Raw genomic sequence first — 21,779 nt, forward strand, 5'->3', positions numbered from 1 at the left:
GTATTCATAGGTCCTTCCTCTTACTGCATGTTAGACCTTAGGATAACAGTTTCCTTGGCATTCTGACAAAGTAGTGGTATCTCTCTCGGTTTCCGCAGACAGAGTCTCTGATCCGGAACCAGTCTCTCTCCCGATTTGAAAAGTTTCATTGTTTCTCGTTCCATTACCATCTAGATCACTGAAGGCGGTATGGACTGGAAGTCACGCCTTATGTTAGCCTGGTGTCCATCTCAAGCGCGACTAAACTAGCGCTCAGAGCATGTGCTTCGACATTTGTAGCTGAAAAAATATTAAAGCCTGGCGAAGACAGACTTGAGCTCGAGACACCATTAAAGAGTGGCAATTGTATAATTTTACCAAACTCCGATAATCATTACGCTCAGCATCACGAATTCCAAGTTCATTGTTTAATACTAATATCATATCGAGTCCGTCCAGTTCATGAAAAAATATCTTTAACCTTCCAGTTTCTAATTTTTGTCACTTCGTTTACACTTCTAATAATGTTGTCACTGGAAATGAGATCAAAATAAGGAAACTAATATCTCAACAGCATGCAACAACAGGATAGATACTACTGTTACTACCACCTAAACAACGAATTTTGTTATTACGTGTGGAGAAATTGATTTTGTAAAATTTACGGTTTCGGAGATATTGGAAGGACTAGACCAATATCGAAATAAACAAGCAAAAGACAAGACCAATATCACAATGGATAAGTACTACATATTTATTTTTCATGCTCCATAAAATATTTTATTTACAACGAAATTTAAAATAATGAATGCACACAGTCGGTTTTCGGGTATTAATCTTAAGATCCACAGTGTGCAATGGAATACAGAGTGCACAAAGTAAAATTGATCTGGAATGTACTTGCAATACGACTGACTAAGGTTTTCTGATGTTCGAATCCATCTCGGAGAGATGCGGTTTTCATTCTTTACCGAAACCGCTTCCCACAGTTTTGTCACTAAATTTTTCACTGTAAACTTTTTTAGAGGCCTTCTGCAGACTGTTCTGCACACATTCACCACCAAATTGTGTTTCACATAACACTCTACAATGAACAAGCTTCGTTTTATTGTGAGCACCACCTTGCGTTTCATCCAACTGGTCACTATACACATCTGCTCCTCTCACTCTCTGGCACGTAATGAAACAGGGAGCTGACTACCATTTTGTTTAGCGCCCTAACCTATAAACCGTCATCGTCATCATCATCATCATTATTATTATCATCATCATCATCATCATCGTAATGACACAACAAAGTGCTCGAGACAGAGTATGCAAGAGATGCGTATGCACAGATATGTGATAACAACAGTTTGATGCATCGACATCACGATTTCCAGCATTTTCTATGTGAACAGTTCTCCTGATCATAAACAAAGGTCATTATTGTTACAAATATTTTACAGGACAGTTTTATTTTGCCCACTCTTTATTAGGCTAAGAATTTTTCACTGCCTGGTGCGCAGGTACAAGGTATGGCGGTTATCGCTGAACAACCGACGTTCGGTCATACCGATTTTTTTCCACGCCAGTTTAACTTGACTCTTAAAACCGCTCATAATAACCGGTTTCTGAAACAACCAATTTTCGGTTTTTTATTCCGATCAATTCTTGCTATAAACATATAAACTGAACAAAGACTGAAAAATTTTGACGCTCTTAGTTTCAAAATACATAGAATCAAAATATTAAATTAAATAGGCAAATAAAAGGAAACTTAGCCCGTCCACCATTCGTTGTTTCTCTCAAAAAGTTATAAGCGGTTGCATACTACAAAAAATCACCAGCGTTCTCCTACTGATTTTAATTTTTTTAAACTCTGGTTAGAAATCATGTTGTAATCAGAGATCATATCCCTATTTGGGCAAAACGAATAGTCGTTGCTAGAGGGTGAAAAGTAACACTGAAGAGCTCTGTTTTTCGTGTCAATTTGTCCGTTTTAAAGGGCTACAAGCAGGTAAAGACATATTATGAAGACACAGGCAGCAGACCAGCTATTTTCTGTTATTGTTGTACTGTCGCAGAAGAAGCTGAGCAGCATAGGCACGATGGTGTAATGCAGTGGTTCCCAACAGGAGCTATGGCAGAGGGGTCCGCAAGATGCTATTAGAACAAAAAGTATATTAAATATATTTCGTACGATAGCAGATTTTTTGTTTTGGCCGCTTCCTGCATGAGCACAGCTTCAGCGAACGCTAACTTCTGCGTCTAGCGTCTTATTAGAGTGTGAAGAGATCGGCAGCGAGAATGAGCAACTTCTCATTCATACGGAAGTAAGATGGCTTTCTCGAGGTAGGACCTTGTCAAAATTTTTTGAACTTAGAGACGAGGTCTGTGTCTTTCTTCTTGACACAAAGTACGCAGATTTTCTCACTAACTTCTCTTGGTTTTGCTCAGTTGCGTACTCAGCTGATGTGTTTGAACACTTGAGTGTGTTAAACTTGAGTTTACAAGGAAAAATGTAGACATGTTCAAAGTTGAGGATAAGATTATTGCTATGGTCAAAAAGTGTCAGATCTGGGCGTCAAGGATAGAAAACGAGTCATTAACTAACTTTTCTACTTTAAAACAACTCTTGGAGGCATCAGAGGAGAGTTTGCCTGACCAGATCATGGTCAATGTAGCAGAGCATCTACGCAGCCTAGCCACCACTTTTAGAAAGTATTTCCCTGAACTTGACCCTGACGACAGATGGATTCGAAATCGCTACAGCTGTGAAGAAATAGACAAAATCCAAGGCCTCATTGAAGAAGAGCAAGATCAGCTTGTGGATCTGTCCAGCTGTGGTACGATGATCAACATTTTCATCGGCGACAAAATTACAGACTCTGGGCATCAGCACGCAAGGACTACAAGAAACGTGGAGACACCGCAATGAAAAAGATCCTCCGATTTGCAACCACATATCGGCGTGAGCAAGCATTTTCTTGCATGTGTTTCATGAAAAACAAATATAGGAATCGGCTCGATATGCGGTCGGGTTTCAGAGTGAAAGTTTCAAGCTTGGAACCTAATATTTCAGAAATAATGGACTCAAAGGTCAGATTGGACTCATGTCATTAAGAACTGAAAATTAAAACTAACTGTATACTGATGGAGTACTCTGTTGTAACTGTATTTTTTCAAATAAACAATACCATGTATGGAATTAGTGTTTTCTTATTTTTCATACATGTCTACTCAATGCAATCTCAAGTGTGGTACACTTGACAGACCAATACACTCAGTTTTAATTTTTTCCTGTCATTTTCAGTTCATACTCAATTTTTATTTTTTTTAAGGAGTTTTGTTATATTAAACACCCAGATTTGAAGACAAAGATTTTGAGCAATAATCAAAAATTTGGTGGCTAAATTGAAAAAGTTGTAACCTCAATATTTTGTCAATAATGAATATGTCACTGTTTTTTCTAAGTACCAAAAATAGAAAACGTACAAAAAGACTCTTAATTTGGCTTTCGTAGGTACTTGATACTGTCATATGACAAGGTACCACTCATGCTCGATGAGGGGGTGCTCGAGAAAGTTTTGTTAGGAGCCCCTGGTGTAGTGGTTATGACACTAGACTACTGCAGCGAGGGTTGTGAGTTCAAAACTCGCCTCAACTGTAAAATTTTAATTTCTATATTCGGTTCGAGTACATTCTAGAAGTATCGACAAATGTCAAGAATCATTGTACTGGAATGTTCTGTAACTGTATACAGGGTGTTACAAAAAGGTACGGCCAAACTTTCAGGGAACATTCCTCACACACAAAGAAAGAAAATATGTTATGTGGACATGTGTCCGGAAACGCTTACTTTCCATGTTAGAGCTCATTTTATTACTTCTCTTCAACTCACGTTAATCATGGAATGGAAACACACAGCAACAGAACGTACCAGCGTGACTTCAAACACTTTGTTACAGGAAATGTTCAAAATGTCCTCCGTTAGCGAGGATACATGCATCCACCCTCCGTCGCATGGAATCCCTGATGCGCTGATGCAGCCGTGGAGAATGGCGTATTGTATCACAGCCGTCCACAATACGAGCACGAAGAGTCTCTACATTTGGTACCGGTGTTGCGTAGACAAGAGCTTTCAAATGCCCCCATAAATGAAAGTCAAGAGGGTTGAGGTCAGGAGAGCGTGGAGGCCATGGATTTGGTCCGCCTCTACCAATCCATCGGTCATCGAATCTGTTGTTGAGAAGCGTACGAACACTTCGACTGAAATGTGCAGGTGGTCCATCGTGCATGAACCACTTGTTGTGTCGTACTTGTAAAGGCACATGTTCTAGCAGCACAGGTAGAGTATCCCGTATGAAATCATGATAATGTGCTCCATTGAGCGTAGGTGGAAGAACATGGAGCCCAATCAAGACATCAACAACAATGCCTGCCCAAACGTTCACAGAAAGTCTGTGTTGATGACGTGATTGCACAATTGCGTGTGGATTCTCGTCAGCCCACACATGTTGATTGTGAAAATTTACAATTTGATCACGTTGGAATGAAGCCTCATCCGTAAAGAGAACATTTGCACTGAAATGAGGATTGACACATTGTTGGATGAACCATTCGCAGAAGTGTACCCGTGGAGGTCAATCAGCTGTTGACAGTGCCTGCACACGCTGTACATGGTACGGAAACAACTGGTTCTCCCGTAGCACTCTCCATACAGTGACGTGGTCAACGTTACCTTGTACAGCAGCAACTTCTCTGACGCTGACATTAGGGTTATTGTCAACTGCACGAAGAATTGCCTCGTCCATTGCAGGTGTCCTCGTCGTTCTAGGTCTTCCCCAGTCGCGAGTCATAGGCTGGAATGTTCCGTGCTCCCTAAGACGCCGATCAATTGCTTCGAACGTCTTCCTGTCGGGACACCTTCGTTCTGGAAATCTGTCTCGATACAAACGTACCGTGCCACGGCTATTGCCCCGTGCTAATCCATACATCAAATGGGCATCTGCCAACTCCGAATTTGTAAACATTGCACTGACTGCAAAACCACGTTCGTGATGAACACTAACCTGTTGATGCTACGTACTGATGTGCTTGATGCTAGTACTGTAGAGCAATGAGTCGCATGTCAACACAAGCACCGAAGTCAACATTTCCTTCCTTCAATTGGGCCAACTGGCGGTGAATCGAGGAAGTACAGTACATACTGACGAAACTAAAATGAGCTCTAACATGGAAATTAAGCGTTTCCGGACGCATGTCCACATAACATCTTTTCTTTATTTGTGTGTGAGGAATGTTTCCTGAAAGTTTGGCCGTACCTTTTTGTAACACCCTGTATATATCGTCTGTGTTCTGGCCGGGGGCAGTTCGCTCCGCACTCTTGTATGTGCAAGTGCTGAATAACCCTTCGTTAAGTGAAGTTAGTGTTCGTCATTCATCTAATTACACGTTCTTCTACGTGACATTATTCTGGTGGAGACGCTGTGTACTGGAACTTGTGATAGCGTACATTATCGACGACACAGTGGCTCCCATCAGTCCACGAGAGAGCCGCCGTTTACGTGGCGAGAAACCCGAGTTCGAGCCATATTCAACAGATCGCAATCTATCGGAGACAGAAGAAGAAGAGGACGTTACGATGACAGCAACTGTGTGCCACCACATGAGACATCCTTCCGGGTTCTCTGGTGACAATGGCCAAGATCCAAACAAGTGGCTGAAGGTATATGAGTATATAGCCAAATTTATAAAATGGGATGACACTGTGTGTTTGGGTAACGTATTTTTCTACTTGGAGGTCACTGCCAAACAATGGCATGAGAACAACGAGGAGAAGTTCACAAGCTGGGAGGTATTCCAGGTGGAACTGCGCAAGTATTTCGGCGACACACAACAAAAGAAGTGCAAGGCTGAAGATAAATTAAAGTGCAGGGCACAGCGTCCAGGAGAAACTACAGCATCCTACATTCAAGACGTCTAGGAGCTGCGTAGAATAGTGGATTCTAGAATGAAGGAGGAAGATAAGGTTGCACATCTCATGAAGGGTGTTGGTGAGGACATGTATCAAGCCCTACTTCTGAAGGAGGTTTCGACAGCAGACGACTTCATAAAATGGTGCCAGTATATCGAGACAACGCATCAAAAAAGAATTACACGAAAGAAGTTTGAACGGCTTTCAAACGTCGTATCGATGTCTGTGATGGAGGAAGGAACTGATTTCATAAGTATTTTTCGTCAGATAGGGAGAGAAGACGTTCAGAAGGCACTTGGATAGCACGGCGAGCAAAAAACCGAGACGCTTCAAGAGGTCATAAGGAAGGAAGTGGAACAGACAAGGAACCCAATCTCTCGTCCTTCATTTCCTTTAAAACGGTGAAGAAGTCGAGACCCAGGCGAATTTACGTTCCTGCAATGCCTCATGAGGAACCTGTTTGGGCACCAAGGAAGACTGACGTCTGGAGGACCCAGGATTACCAACCTGCGGACGAACGGGACATGTGGTCCGCTTTGTCGAGAAAGGCGGCGGATATTTGATGACGCCCTCGTTGGAAGACAGCAGACCTATCTTAGCCGACGCCAACTCCGGGACGACGAAGGTGAACAAGAAGATGTGGGTGCAGGATGACGTAGGTCACCATCGCAGCAAGCTATCTGCTGGAGAGGACGCTCCCCGACACGTCGATCAAGGTCTCCATCGCCGTTTAGAAGCTACAGGCGATCACCTAGTAGTCGCGATCTGGAAAACTAAAGGGTGCGACCTTCCATGGAGGTGACGCTGCCGAAGAGAAAAATCCTCCGCCGTCGATCACTACAAAAATGGTAGGAAACTACGTCGATATCCTCATGGATGGCCGACAAGCCCAAGCTCTTGTGGACTCTGGAGCATCACATTCAGTCATTTCGGAGAAGTACCGCCGCCAGTTACAGAAAACCGTATATCGTCTCTGCTGAAGGTGGCTAATGGGAAATATGTAAAACATACAGGGAGGTGTGTCATTCGTGTGGGTATAAGTGGCCATACACAGCCCTTAAAATTCATCGTCTTAGAACAGTGTAGTCATGACGTCATTCCCGGATGGGACTTTTTGAAAGCTTCTCAGGCAATTATAGTCTGTGGTCGCTCGAAGATTATGCTAGACGAGATGAGATACTGTGGACAGGAAGATGCGCATCCGTGTGTGTGGAGACTATGTGTACTGGATGAAGTGATCATTCCTGCAGTCAGCGCTAGAAAGGTAACTGTCATGTGTCATGCCATGCATCAACCCATGGATCTTGTAGTGGAATGTAAGAGAAGCGTACCACTGAAGAATAATTTGGTCATCCCAGCCCCTGTCGTCTCGTTTAAGAACGGATTCGGTGAATTGTGGATAGTTAACTGTCACCGAGAACCGCAGATTCTTCCAAGACGCATGTGGGTAGCAAACGCTGAGCCATTAATTGCCGAACAGCAGAGCATCATAGAAACCTCCCATGCCGAGTCTGTGGGCGAAATTGGCGCTACCACTACGAGACAAGATCTTCTAGCTCGACTATCACCAGATCTCACTAAGGGACGACAGAAGAAGCTACTTGCCATTCTTAAAGAGTTCTCTGAATGCTTCAATCCACAGGTGAAGAGCAAATTAGACAAATCGACGGTGAAGCAACGGATTAGCACTGGAGACCATTGACCAATAAGCCAGAGAGCACACCTTGTGTCAGCAGCGGAACGTTGAATAATTCGCGACGAGGTAGAGAAAATGATGAAGAATGACATCATTCAGCCTTCGCAGAGCCCATGGTCGTCACTAGTGGTTCTTGTCAGGAAGAAGGATTGCAGCTGGCGCATTTGTGTTGATTACAGGAGGCTTAATAAGATAACTAAAAAGGACGTTTACTCCCCTTCCACGAATTGACGGTACACTAGATTGTCTGAAGGGGGCTAAGTTTTTCTCGACCATGGACATGCACTCGGGATACTGGCAAATCGAAGTAGATGAGGCTGATCGTGAGAAAACTGCATTCATCACCCCTGAGGGCCTGTATGAGTTTAAGGTAATGCCATTCGGTTTGTGTAATGCACCAGCAACACTGATGATGGGTAATCTTCTAAGTAACCTGAAGTGGACGATGTGTCTTTGATATTTAGATGACATTATAGTGTTCTAAGAGACATTTGATGAACACGTAAAAAGACTGAGGGGCGTTCTTAAGTGTCTCCAACAAGGCGGACTAAAACGTAATCCAAGTAAGTGTCTCTTTGGAGCAAAAGAAATCAAAATACTTGGACACCTTGTGTCAAACGAAGGTGTGCGGCCAGACCCAGAAAAGGTGAGATCTATAACGGAATTTCCTATTCCTAAGAGCATTAGAGATGTGAGAAGCTTCCTCGGATTATGTTCTTATTACCGTCGTTTTATCAAAGACTTTTGTATCAAAGCCAAGCGACTCCAAGAGTTGTTAAAAGCCAATGCTAAATTTATCTGCGGTGGTGCTCAACAAGATTCTTTCGATATGCTGCGAAAAGCTCTGACGACTGACCCTGTACTTGGTCTGTTTGATGAGAGAGCACCTACAGAACTACAAACAGATGCCAGTGGGTATGGGATCAGTGCTGTTCTGGTGCAGGTTTAGGATGGAAAAGTGAAGTTTATAGCCTATGTTTCTAGGACACTTACAAAAGCCGAGAAAAAGTACTTAACTACAGAAAGAAAATGTCTTGCTGTGATCTGGGCCATGTGCAGATTTCGACAGTATCTCTATGGAAGGCCATTCACAGTTGTTACAGACCATCATTCACTTTGTTGGTTGACAGGTCTTAAGGATCATACAGGACGACTCGCCAGGTGGGCACTACGTCTTCAAGTGTATGACATTACCATAGTGTACAAAAGTGGAAGAAAACACCAAGATGCCGACTGTCCTTCAAGAAACCCTGTGCAAGATCATCAAGACTTTGATGAAGATAGTGACTATCTCGCTGCACTCCAGGATATCTCTGCTGAGCAGAAGAAGGACGCCAAGATATCTCAAATTATGCTTGCCTTAAATCGGCCAGAGGATGTGAAAGGACAAGTTAAGGTAGTTAATGGATTACTTTGCAAGAAAAACTTTGATCCGTTTGGAAAGAGGTGGCTACCAGTGATTCCTGAACACATGCGCTTAGATGTTCTACAGAAATTCCATGACACAACTGAGGCTGGACATTTAGGATTTATTAAGACATACGATAGGATCCACAAGAGATTTTTCTGGCCAAGTTTATTTAGGAGTGTCAGTCACTATGTGTCGCACTGTCGAGAGTGCCAGAGGACAAAGGCAGTTCCTCAGAACCACATGGCCGCCTCATAATAATTCCACCAGCCGAAACGCCTTTCCAGTGTGTTGGGATTGACCTCCTCGGACGATTTCCAACATCTGCTAGTGGCAATAGATGGATTATTGTCTGCACTGATTATCTGAAACGCTATGCCATTACAAAAGCCGTGAAAACAGCCGAAGCATTCGGGGTAGCAAAATTCATCGTGGAAGACATTGTATTAAAACACGGTACCCCAAGGTCGTTAATTACTGATTGAGGGAAAGTTTTTCAGTCGAATCTTGTGACAGAGATAAACCGCCGGTGCAACATTACTCATCACATGACGACTGCCTATCATCAGCAAATCAACGGGCTTACTAAACACCTTAATAAGACCGTGGCCGACATGCTATCAATGTTCGTCAATGTTGAGCAGAGCAACTGGGATGATGTGCTACCTTTCGTGACGTTTGCCTACAACACCGCCAAACAAGACACCACAGGATTTACGCCATTCTTGCTGGTGCATGGGCGTGAGGCGACTAGGACGATGGACACTTTGTTTCCGTTACAACCTGATGACGTGGACGACGACTACATCGGCCAGGTGTTAACCAGAGCTGAGGAAGCCCGGCAGTTAGGTCGACTCCGCACGCTGCAGCCTCAAGAAAACGATCGCCGAAGGTAAGACGCGAGGCACCGCCTGGTGTCTACCAGCCTGGTGACCTCGTCTGGATCTTCACTCCTGTTTCGGAAGTCTGGTCTCTCTGAGAAGCTCCGTAGGCGCTACTTTGGACGTTGTAAGGTTTGTAAGACAGTTGTCTGATGTTACTTATGAAGTTGAAGATTTCGACCCCGACAAAAGACTACGAAAGGGCAGAGATACGGTCCACATCCTTCGAATGAAGCCCTATAAGGATCCTGCAACCCAGGGTAAATTCGAAGCTCCAGCGACAGGCAACAAGCGGAAAGGTGACGAAGAGCGAAGCGGCAACGGAAGTTCTAAGAAGATCACCGCCAGGGCGGACATCAGTCGTCGGGAGTCGGAGTATGCAGGACCGATGACTCGCTCCCGGACTAAGACGCAACACCGAGACGCTGTTCTCTTAAGGAGGGAGCAATGTCGCAGAAGAGGCTGAGTAGCACAGTCATCGTGGTGTGGTTTTTATGATACTAGACTGTTGCGTGGAGGGTCGTGAATTCAAAACTCATCTCAACTGTAGAATTTTAATTTCTATATAAGATTCGAGTATATTCTAAAAGTATCCACAAGTGTCAAGAATCATTGGACTGGAATGTTCTGTAACTGTATATATACCGTATGTGTTCTGGTCGGAGGCAGTTCGCTACGCGGTCTCGTATGTGCAAGTGGTAAATAAACCTTCGTTACGTGAAGTTAGTGTTCGTCATTCACCTAATTACACCTTCTTCTACATGACAGTATACTATGGAGAACTGTTGTTAAGTTTTGAATTTATTAATTCGTAGGAATGGCAGACAAATCTCTAATTTCTTAAAGCAGAAGAAGCATTGTACTTCATTGCTACGTCACTTCACGGAAGTGTTTCCTGAGTAGGGTCGATGCAATTCTGCAATACAACGGATGTCCGGAGACGACAGCGAGAAACTACCGTAGACAAGAGGTGGGGCCAAGTCTTACCAGCTGCACGTGCACGCGTGCCATAACCGAAACAGAACATTATTGTCTCAGCAATGCTGTAACGATTCTTATTGCATATGTTCGTCGCTCTTTTCTGTTGGCGTTGTTATTAAAATAGCACTAATCACCTTTCTCCATTTTATGCAATAATGCAACATTTCAAACCATTGCAAATTTTACGACTAAAAATTACTCTTTTTTTTAAAAAAAAAGCTCAATTTAAAAATGCTGCTGGTATGGTTGATTGTTATTTCAGTTTTTTCTTAGTTATTAGTAAAAAATAAAAAAAACATTTGTTATAACTGTGACTAAACAAATACCGAAACATACCGGTTATTATGAACGAAAATACTGGTATCGGTTTTAACCGGTCGATTTTTCTCGTCCCTAGCACGTACTTTCCTGGGTGCAAGTGCCTCTGAATTCACCATCATTCCCCACTGAGCACTCTCCACAGTGCATCATTCTTCCTATTAATCATACTTCTCTATTGACCATAATTCTCTCCACCTAATAGTACGAAGAGTGGTGAGATATTTTTTAGATCTGTCTCGTCTACTTTACCTTTTTGTCATTAATTTCATTACATATGTGTCCACATAATATCAAAAATAATTACATACAATATTTCCACTTCTCCCTCATGATCATCTGTCTGATTTTAGTAACGCAGTAAATTTCTTCTCTCCCTCTCTCCCTCCTTTAATGAGGCAACAATAGTGTAACAGACAGGGTGTATCTGAAATGAATGTAGAAACTGAGACGGCTAGTAGAGTGGGTCATTACAAGCATATTTCACATAGCGACCTACGTCCGCATAGACCCACAACATGCCATCCGAACGGTCATGGGAGCAGGTCTTTAGGGAAACGACTTCAATGTGTTCGTGACATCAAGGTAAAAGAGACGCTGGGTTGAAGTTTTATGACCTCGGCAAAGCCTATATTAGGCAACAAGTGTCTGGCGCAGTTGTTAGACCGGTTATTGCCGCTGTTATGGGAGGTTATCAAGATTTAAGTGAGTTTGAACATGGTGTTATAGTCGGCGCATGAGCGATGGCACACAGCGTCTCCGGGGTACCGATGAAGTGGGGATTTTCCCGTGCGACTATTTCACGAATGTACAGTGAATATCAGGAATCCGGTAAAATATCAAACCTCCGATATCGCCGAGGCCGGAAAAAGATCCTGCAAGAACGGGAGCAACGACGACTGAAGAGAATCGTTCAACGTGACGGAAGTTCACCCCTTCCTCAAATTACTGTAGATTTCAATGCTGAGCCATCAACAAGTGTCAGCGTGCGAACCATTCAACGAAACACCATCGATATGGGCTTCCGAATCCGAAGTCCCACTCGTGTACCCTTGATGACTGCACGACACACAGCTTTACGCCTCGCCTGGGCTCGTCAACACCGACATTAGACGGTTGATGACTGGAAACATGTTGACTGGTCGGAGGAGTCTCGTTTCAAATTGTATCGAGCGGATGGACGTGTACAGGTTATGGAGACAATCTCATGAATCCATGGACCCTGCATGTCAGCAGGGGACTGTTCAAACTGACGGTGGTTCTGTAATGGTGTGGGGCGTGTGCAGTTGGAGTGATATGGGACCCCTGATACGTTTAGATACGACTCTAACAGGTGACACATACGTCGTGAGCATTCTGTCGGATCACTAGCAGCCTTTCATGCCCAATGTGCGTTCCGATGGACGTGGGCAATTCCAGGAGGGCAATGTGACAGCCCACTCGTCCAGAATTGCTACAGAGTGGCTCGAGGAACACTCTTCTGAGTTTAAAAACTTCCTCTGGCCACCAAACTCCCCATACATGAACATTATTGAGCGTATCTGGGATGCCTTGCAACGTGCTGTTCAGAAGAGATCCGACCCCTCGTAGCCCTACGGATTTATGGACAGCCCTGGAGGATTCATGGTGACAGTTCCCTCCAGCACTACTTCAGACATTAGTCGAGTCCATGTTGCGACACTTCTACGTGCTTCCGGGAGCCCTACACAATATTAGGCAAGTGTACCAGTATTTTTTGCTCTTCAGTGTAGTTGCGGATATTCCGGGCTGGACAACACTACGGATTTTCTGCCTCTTACTGGAACGTGAAAACGTTGCTTTTGGCTGTGCGAATGCCTATTTGATAGGTGTTGCACAGAGGGCAGCACCAATGCCACAGCGGAGTCTGGTTCCACCTATGTCAATTTGTCACGAAACAGGGACACGTTCGGCGGCTTCCAAATCGTCAAGTGCCAGACCCACGCGCATTTACTGCCATTCAAAGGTCCGTACGCGAGAGAGGTTCACTCGAGGTACGTTTTCCACGGGCACGTTCTCGCAATGTCACATGTGCATTTAAGGTGTACTTCGAAACCGAGTGTATTTATTTTGTGTTACAGGTGCGAATGCCTGACGGACACGATCGTCAACGCACAGTGCGTACACCAGGGTGTGAAGAGGAGCGTTAGTACTGCTGGAAAACGCACCTTCGACAAGGTCGCGGTGTGTTGTACGGGAAATGGGTGTAAGCCATTCCACAATTTGGCGTGTGTAGCACGAAGATGATTTGCACCCTATGAGCCTTCAGAAGGTTCACGGCCTCAACCCAGGCGATTTTTCACGTCGAACTGAATTCTGTCAGTGCTTTTTGGAAAGGTGGATAGAATCCTTTACACGAGGGGGTATGTTCAACAGTCACAATCGACACGCGTGGGCACGGGAAAATCCACACGACGCGTTTGTTCGTGGTCACCGAGATCGCTTCACTGTGAAGATTTGGATCGGTTTGGTAAATGGTCGGTCCATACACGTTCCTCCGGTGTCTGAACGCAAACAGATACTTAATCTTTTTACGAGAATCTCTGCCAGAGTTGTTGGAACATATTCCAACGACGTGCGACACGGAACCGACACGAATGCACTTGGATGAAACGTTTGATAAGGACCGGTTAGGGCGCGGTGGTGCGGCCTGCACGTTCCCCCGACTTGACGCCTATTGATTTTTTTTCTGGAGCCACCTGAAATCTGTTGCCTACGAAACACCCATTGACACTGATGAAAAGCTGAGAGTACGTTTTATGGCAACTTCAACTTTGCCAGGAATGTTTGAAAGAGTCCGACAGTCACTCCAACGTCGTCGTACGGCGTGCATTCGAGCAGGAGGGCGTAATGTCGAGCACTTTTTGTAACTGTTTTCAAATAAGGATTGTAAAACTTCACCCCGACTTCTCATCTACCTCGATGCCGTAAGTACATTGAAAACGTTGCACTGCAGATCTGCTACCGTGACGGCTCGGATGGCATGTGGTGTGCCTGCCCTGGTGAGGCGCGTGACGCTCTTCAACGACGCCTACTGACGTACGCGGACAGGGCTCGCTGTGTGGAATATGCTTGTATGACTCATTCTACCACATCTCTCATTCATTTCAGATAGACCCTGTAGATTCCACGGGGAATGAAAGGCTCCAATGATTACTTTAATGAGGAAACCCGTTACAAAATACAGGGTGTCCCGGGAGGAACTGTCAGTATTCACGGATATGACGGGAACGAGCATTTGAAATAAAAAAGCTTCATATGGACATATGCCCTATTCTAAATGGTTTCCGAGACAGAATGCATTTAATATTCATTATTATTTATTTTCTGTATTATTGAACATAGTGTCTGGTTTATACATGTACAACAATTATCAAACATTACAAAGGGCGTGTTACAAAGTATAAATTGAAAAATGCTTATTTTAAGTGTGCTGGCGTAAGCCGGTGCCGGCACACCGTACAGGCGTACAGCATAGAGGTTACATGAAGATCGAGGCCTCGCTGGAAACGCACCGCCACTGCCCCCTCGGCCACCAGTATTTAGATAGCCGCCGCAGAGCGGACGGCCACTTAGTTCAGTTACTTCGAATTTGTCACATCTAGTGAATTCCGGCATGTCATCGAGAGGGAGTCACAGTCTTAGCCTCTAGCGCAGAGACAGGCAGCACATAACAACCTTGTAGTGAACACAGCGGTCTTCTACTTCGACAGCAGTGAGGCTAACGTGGAATATACAGAGAGCTTGTACCACACAACAACTAGCTAAAGTTAAGTAGATTTCTAGCCTATAAATAAAGAACCCAGTTAATAATTGCGTGCAGTTTTGTATTATAGAAAGAGGCTACAGGCCACCAAACAACATCCTCTCCTTGTTCTGAGGGTACAGCTCTACAGAGAAAACGAGATGACAGAACTAACACATTCACCTCTGAGCATTATCGTACATGTCACAATACGGCTGTTGTATGGTTCACAATAAATGTACGAATATCCGTCATTCAACTTCAGTGCATTTGTGCTCTCTCGGCAGAACATATTGTGTTGCTTCTCTGAGCGCCTCTGCTCGTTCTCTAATGAGGGTAGCAGCGTCCACGGTGCGACCGAGCAGCTCCTCTCTTGTCTTCACCTTTCGTTTGTACGCCTCGACTTCATCCGACCCAATTATCAGAAGTCTAATGGCGCAAGGTCTGGCGATCTCGGTGGCCAATTAATTGTACTACCACGATCAATCCAGCGATTAGGGTAAGTGTAGCTGAGATGTTCCCTCACACGTGTGGTAAAATATGTAGTACTGGAAATACCTTGCAGTCCGCATGCCCATAGGAACGTTCTCGACGTCTTCGACAAACGAATTTTCCAAAAATTCGCTATTCTAAAATGAATAGACCTATCAACATGTTACCGATCATGCAGCACCAATCACTGATCGAAAAACCAATTTGGAAATTGGTTTCCGCCGTAGCGCGTGGATTTTCCTACGATCATCGACGATTATTATGTCTACATCTACATCTACATGGTTACTCTGCAATTCACACTTAAGTGCCTGGAGGAGGGTTCATCGAACCATTTTCGTACTACTTCTCTACCATTCCACTCTCGAATGGCGCGTGGGAAAAAGGAACACCTAAATCTTTCCGTACGAGCTCTGATTTCTCTTATTTTATTATGATGATCATTACTCCCTACGTAGGTGGGCGTCAACAAAATATTTTCGCATTCGGAAGAGAAAGTTGCTGATTGAAATTTCGTAAATAGATCTTTGTTTCGGTGACTGCCACCCCAACTCGCGTATCATATCAGTGACACTCTCACCCCTATTGCGCTATAACACGAAACGAGCTGCCCTTCTTTGCACTTTTTCGATGTCATCCGTCGGTCCTACCTGGTAAGGATCCCACACTGCGCAGCAATATTCCAGCAGAGGAGGGCAAGTGTAATGTAGGCTGTCTCTTTAGTGGGTTTGTCGTATCTTCTAAGTGTTCTGCCAGCAAAGCGCAGTCTTTGTTTCGCCTTCCCCACAATATTATCTATGTGGTCTTACCAATTTAAGTTGCTCGTAATTGTAATTCCTATTTATTTAGCCAAATAGACAGCCCTTAGATTTGTGCGATTTATCATATACCCAAAATGTATCAGATTTCTTTTAGTACCCATGTGGATGACCTCGCACTTTTCTTTGTTTAGTGCCAGTTGCTATTTTTCGCACCATACAGAAATTCTCTCTAGATCATTTAGTAATTGGAATTGATCGTCTGATGTTTTTACTAGACGGTATATTACAGTGTCATCTGCAAACATTCTAAGGGGGCTCCTTAGATTATCACCTAGATCATTTATGTAAATCAGAAACAGCAGAGGGCCTATGACACTACCTTGCGGAACGCCAGACATCACTTCTGTTCTACTCGATGATTTGCTGTCTATCACTACGAACTGTGACCTCTCTGACAGGAAATCACGAATCCAGTCACACAACTGAGACGATACTCCATATGCACGCAATTTGATTAATAGTCGCTTGTGAGGAACGGTATCAAAAGCCTTCTGGAAATCTAGGAATATGGAAGCGATCTGAGATCCCTTGTCGACAGCACTCATTACTTCATGGGAATAAAGAGCTAGCTGTGTTGCACAAGAACGATATTTTCTGAATCCGTGTTGGTTATGTATCAATAAGTCATTTTCTTCAGTGTGGCTCTGAGTACTATGGGACTTAACAGCTGAGACCATCAGTCCCCTAGAACTTAGAACTACTTAAACTTAACTAACCTAAGGACATCACACACATCCATGCCCGAGGCAGGATTCGAACCTGCGACCGTAGTAGTCGCGCGGTTCCGGACTGAAGCGCCTAGAACCGCTCGGCTACCGCGGCCGGCGTTCTTCAGTGTGATTCATAATGTTCGAGTACAGTATATACTCCAAAATCCTACTGCAAATTGAGGGCAGTGATATGGGTCTGTAATTCAATGGGTTACTCCTATTTCCTTTCTTGAATATTGGTGTGACCTGTGCTACTTTCCAGTCTTTAGGAACAGACCTTTCGTCAAGTGAGCGGTTGTATATGTTTGCTAAGAAAGGCGCTATCTACTTTTATGTCACTCATGCTAACAGATGTTCTGGTTTCGAATTCTGGAATATTTACTTCGTCTTCTTTCGTGAAGGAATAACGGAAAACTGTATTTAGTAACTCCACTTTAGTGGCACCATCATCGGTAACATTTCCATCGCTATCTCGCAGTGACGGTATTGGCTGCTGTTGGTTCCATTCCGTGTAAACGTGACTTTATCAGCACACGCTGATTGTCATTTTACCAGTGACAAAATTAAAGTCGTGTGGCATTGTCCCCAGTGTAAAGATTGAAGACACGCCGTATGTGAAGTGGGTACATGCTTTAGACATGCAATGTTTGACGTACACATGTCCGTGGGACACAGATACATACAGTCCGCAGCTCGTGGTCTCGCGGTCGCGTTCTCGCGTTTCGAGCACGGGGTCCCGGGTTCGATTCCCGGCGGGGTCAGGGATTTTCACCTTCCTCGAGATGACTAGGTGTTTGTGTTGTCCTCATCATTTCGTCATTATTCATGAATGTGGCGAGTTTGGACTGAGTAAAGGTTGGGAATTTGTACGGGCGCTGATAAACGCGCAGTTGAGCGCCCCACAAACCAAACAACAACAACTGATACATACAGAAAGTTTCCGTGTGCTGGTACTCGGACTACGCTGTACCATTTAAACAACTTGTTGCTGTCCCTGCACGGGTTGTGGAACTACGTGTTCAGAAGAAAAATTGGATTTTGGGAGAATGCCCGTTTCACGCAATGTGCTGAAAACTCTGGTAAACAATCTACGATCAGGAATTCGACTTGCCGGAAGGTGCCGACAGCAGCAGGAGCACGACCGCTACAGAAGCCTTAAACATACATCACATCTGCATATTCCTCATTACCGCAGATGTATGGCAGCTTAGACAGTGCGTGTACAAACACAATTAAGCGATGCTTCTCTCTGATACATTCCCAGTCCCTCGCAATACTTCACTCACGACGCACCACGGACAACAGCACGTTAAATGGGCTAGTGTAATGGCACAAAGACATCCCAAGCAAAGAAGTTGAAAGCAAAGAGGTAAGTTGGGCTCGAATAAATCGTCAAAGAGGTTGTCTGTGTTAAGCACATAGGGTGCGCGCCTCTAGCCCAAAAGCAAATGTACATTAAATGTGGTCTACCCTCGAAACCATTCGAAGTTTTTTGCTTCAGATGAACGTTCCTGTCATATCCCTGAATACTGGCCATTCCTCCTGGGACACCTTGTATATAACAGAAGGAATATAGTTTTCCACTGCGTAACAGCAGTAGATGATAACTTTTTGAACTGTGCTGGTGGTAGGCTGGTTCAAATGGTTCAAATGGCTCTGAGCACTATGGGACTTAACATCTGTGGTCATCAGGCCCCTAGAACTTAGAACTACTTAAACCTAACTAACCTAAGGACATCACACACATCCATGCCCGAGGCAGGATTCGAACCTGCGACCGTAGCAGTCCCGCGGTTCCGGACTGCTGCGTCTAGAACCGCATGACCACCGCGGCCGGCACTGGTGGTAGGCATTCTGATCATGTAGTTATGTATTCTTCGATATATGATGAACAGCTTTTTATGTTGTTGTCATTGTTTACTGTGTTAACTCTCAGCGTACTTTAGGCTGTAAGTTAGATCTTTAGGAGTGGTTAGATGAATTTAATGTTGTCAGTAAGCGAGCTGTATTTTAATAAGTCGTACAGACAACTTAGTTGTTAAAATATTTAAACTGAAGTCCATTGTGCTTGCAAAGTATGGTACAGCAACCGAACTCTCATTGTTCAAAATTGCTTCTTAACCTAAAAGTTTTGGTCAGTTGTGCATTTTAATAAGTAATGCAGACAGTTAAGATGTCGAAATATTTAATTTGAAGGTTGATATTTTTCGCAAAGTGTTATAAATCTTACGTACGAGGTGCATTCAAGTTCTAAGGCCTCCGATTTTTTTTCTAATTAACTACTCACCCGAAATCGATGAAACTGGCGTTACTTCTCGACGTAATCGCCCTGCAGACGTACACATTTTTCACAACGCTGACGCCATGATTCCATGGCAGCGGCGAAGGCTTCTTTAGGAGTCTGTTTTGACCACTGGAAAATCGCTGAGGCAATAGCAGCAAGGCTGGTGAATGTGCGGCCATGGAGAGTGTCTTTCATTGTTGGAAAAAGCCAAAAGTCACTAGGAGCCAGGTCAGGTGAATAGGGAGCATGAGGAATCACTTCAAAGTTGTTATCACGAAGAAACTGTTGCGTAACTTTAGCTCGATGTGCGGGTGCGTTGTCTTGGTGAAACAGCACACACGCAGCCCTTCCCAGACGTTTTTGTTGCAGTGCAGGAAGGAATTTGTTCTTCAAAACATTTTCGTAGGATGCACCTGTTACCGTAGTGCCCTTTGGAACGCAATGGGTAAGCATTACGCCCTCGCTGTCCCAGAACATGGACACCATCATTTTTTCGGTACTGGCGGTTACCCGAAATTTTTTTGGTGGCGGTGAATCTGTGTGCTTCCATTGAGCTGACTGGCGCTTTGTTTCTGGATTGAAAAATGGCATCCACGTCTCATCTATAGTCACAACCGACGAAAAGAAAGTCCCATTCATGCTGTCGCTGCGCGTCAACATTGCTTGGCAACATGCCACACGGGCATCCATGTGGTCGTCTGTCAGCATTCGTGGCACCCACCTGGATGACACTTTTCGCATTTTCAGTTCGTCATGCAGGATTGTGTGCACAGAACCCACAGAAATGCCAACTCTGGAGACGATCTGTTCAACAGTCATTCGGCGATCCCCCAAAACAATTCTCTCCACTTTCTCGATCATGTTGTCAGACCGGCTTGTGCGAGCCCGAGGTTGTTTCGGTTTGTTGTCACACAATGTTCTGCCTTCATTAAACTGTCGCACCCACGAACGCACTTTCGATACATCCATAACTCCATCACCACATGTCTGCTTCGACTGTCGATGAATTTCAATTGGTTTCACACCACGCAAATTCAGAAAACGAATGATTGCACGCTGTTCAAGTAAGGAAAACTTCGCCATTTTAAGTATTTAAAACAGTTCTCATTCTCGCCGCTGGCGGTAAAATTCCATCTGCCGTACGGTGCTGCCATCTCTGGGACGTATTGACAATGAACGCGGCCTCATTTTAAAACAATGCGCATGTTTCTATCTCTTTCCAGTCTGGAGAAAAAAAATCGGAGGCCTTAGAACTTGAATGCACCTCGTACTTCGAGAAATAATACAAATTTATTTTGCTCGAATTTTCGTAGAGATCTGTGGTCTGGAATATGATTCACTCAGCCTCACAATAACATCAATCGACGTCATTTTGCAGATAGTATAAACACAGTGGCTTGGGGCCACTACTATGAGGAAGTATCGAACGTTTATCGTCTTTTGCAGATAAAACAAGTTTTTGGAGTCTAATAATAAAAACAAGAGGTTGCTTGAATTGACCCATGTACTATACAGTCTTTCATACTTCTGAATCCAGAATGACCATATTCATCGCTGGTTAAGCTATTAACAGAAGACTGTTATATACCTTTTGCTTTGTGCATTATAGGAGTGGTCCTATAGTAAGATATTAACTTCATCTTCCGGTGTCATACAATAGAAACTACATGACGATTCGATGGAATAGAATGTTTCCCAATTGAAACATGAACTGCCGACTTTTTCCTACAAATAAAAGTACTTAGTCAGTGAGTCAATACTTTTAAAATCTGCAAACATGTTATGTATCACTGACTCTACAAACTGCATGTGCGATTTTCTCAAGACATGTTGAAGCTTGCGAAATCCATGATCGGCAAGTTGAGACTTGCTAATGCCTAACTGGCATGCTTATCATTCTGTGCCAAGCCGAGAGTCAAATCCAGTATTCTCCATCACCTGTGTGCGATCGATGTTGTGAAGCAGTTACGTATTTTATACTACATTTTAATAACAACATTCAATTCATTTAAACAGGCATTATAAACTTCGGTGTGAAGTTGAAGTGGATGCTTCTTGTATCACATCTTCTCATGATACTCTTTGTAAGCTCTTGATGTAATGGATTGAGAAATATGTTATGAATTATCGAATAACTACATATGGTGAAATATAATAACCGTTACTAGTCGCTACAAATAGTAGCAAAGTATGGTCCCGGCGGAGGTTCGAGTTCTCCCTCGGGCATGGGTGTGTGTGTTTGTCCTTAGGATAATTTAGGTTAAGTAGTGTATAAGCTTAGGGACTGATGACCTTAGCAGTTAAGTCCCATAACATTTTACTCACACACACACACACACACACACACACACACACACACACACACACACACAAGTTGTAAAGTATTATAGTATTTAGAATAAGTTTCATCATGACACTCATAAACTGCAGTGAAACTTTCGACAGTATATGTACATTCTGTTTTTGCAACATCTACATCGATACCCC

The 21,779-nt window shown here is 43.9% G+C and overlaps 1 protein-coding gene across 1 annotated transcript in view; it reads right to left on the minus strand.

Moving 5' to 3' along the window:
* Positions 1-21,779, minus strand: part of LOC126471419 (outer dynein arm-docking complex subunit 3) — a 355,522-nt gene that overhangs the window by 90,942 nt on the left and 242,801 nt on the right. The window lies entirely within an intron of this gene.

The sequence above is a fragment of the Schistocerca serialis genome, chromosome 3 (genome assembly GCF_023864345.2).
Source record: "Schistocerca serialis cubense isolate TAMUIC-IGC-003099 chromosome 3, iqSchSeri2.2, whole genome shotgun sequence".
Lineage (NCBI taxonomy): Eukaryota > Metazoa > Arthropoda > Insecta > Orthoptera > Acrididae > Schistocerca > Schistocerca serialis.